General features: G+C 33.9%; 1 non-coding gene across 1 annotated transcript; it reads right to left on the bottom strand.

The window, feature by feature from the left end:
* Window positions 1–447: 447 nt before the first annotated feature.
* Window positions 448–554, bottom strand: LOC123795817 (U6 spliceosomal RNA). Its single transcript, XR_006780603.2, has one exon. It is a non-coding gene; the product is annotated as a U6 spliceosomal RNA (small nuclear RNA).
* Window positions 555–1,365: the final 811 nt, after the last annotated feature.

Raw genomic sequence — 1,365 nt, 5'->3', positions numbered from 1 at the left:
AATAATTAAATATTTTTTCCGAATGTATTTCATCATTTCTTAAATCAACAATAAAAGTCTTTTTATTAAGTCTAACTTAGTTTACTTCTGTTCAACTTGAAGTATGTAGTGGTTAGCTGTAGCATGAGAATAATTTTAGAGGAGAATGATGTTTGAAAAAATTCAAAAGACAAATCTAAATCTTATTCTGTACTTTTGAAGATCCCAAATATGTTCATTCAAGATGGTTTACTAACAGAATAATAGAATGACAAACTTTTCATCAATAAAAATTTCTAAGTTACATGTTATATCATTATTGATTAAATTGTAATCAAACCTGTCATTATTTGAAAATAATTTCCTCTGGTCTGTACATTTCATAAATCCTTTATATGATTTTTCAAGACTCAGGCTAGTTGTTTTTAGCTATGTGTCTCATGTTTTTCAGTGATCTTTTTTTTTTTTTAAAATACAGAATGCTTCATGAATTTGTGTGTTATTCTTGCAAAGGAACCATGCTAATATTCTCTATATCATTCCAATTTTAGTATATATGCTGCTGAAATGAGCAGTTTTGGTGATAATGTTCAACACTTAAATTGAAAGTCAGAGGACTTTTTCAATGCATATGAATATGAGTCGAAATAAAATGATATGGGGCACTTGGGTGGCTCAGTCGGTTGAGCGTCTGCCTTCTGCTCAGGTCATGATCCCAGGACGCTGGGATCAAACCCTGCATCGGGCTCCCTGCTCAGTGGAGAGCCTGCTTCTCTTTCTCCTTCTGCTGCCCCCCCTGCCTGTGCTCGCTGTCTCTGTCAAATAAATAAATAAAATCTTTTTTTTTTTTAAAGAAAGAAAATGATATTGGGAAGTGTAAAGATTTGGTACATTAAGTAATGATGATGACTACTGGCTTATGAAAATTCGTACTACATTTTGTGTAACTATTTTATAGCTAGAAGCTGAGAATTTGACTATCTACACAGTGGGAGAGTACAAATGAACACCTATGCAGATGTCTACTATAACAACAGAGCAACTAATATGCTATATGATAGAAAAAAGCAAAATGAAGTACTGGTTGTAAGTGGTGCTTGGTTTTGTTAAGCCAAGAGAGCACTATTATTGCAAGTCTGTGTCTAAGGCAAATTGTTTATTGTAATCATGTTCATAAGCTATCTTATGGCGGCCAGTCAAGGCCTGCCATTCACCTAAAGGATGCAGAAGCCTTGAAAATGTTAATTATCAGGTGATAGCATGATCCACACTGAAGAACCTTTAATTTAGAAGTCTCCACCATTTTCTTTGAAATGCTCTCACATGTTCATAAGAATAACAGCCATGGAACCGTGACAATGTCAAAAGTCAACCTGGTACACAAAC

The sequence above is a fragment of the Ursus americanus genome, chromosome 35 (genome assembly GCF_024610735.1).
Source record: "Ursus americanus isolate L20-20 chromosome 35, mUrsAme1.1.p, whole genome shotgun sequence".
NCBI lineage: Eukaryota > Metazoa > Chordata > Mammalia > Carnivora > Ursidae > Ursus > Ursus americanus.
This window is presented reverse-complemented; position numbering and strand designations above follow the sequence as displayed.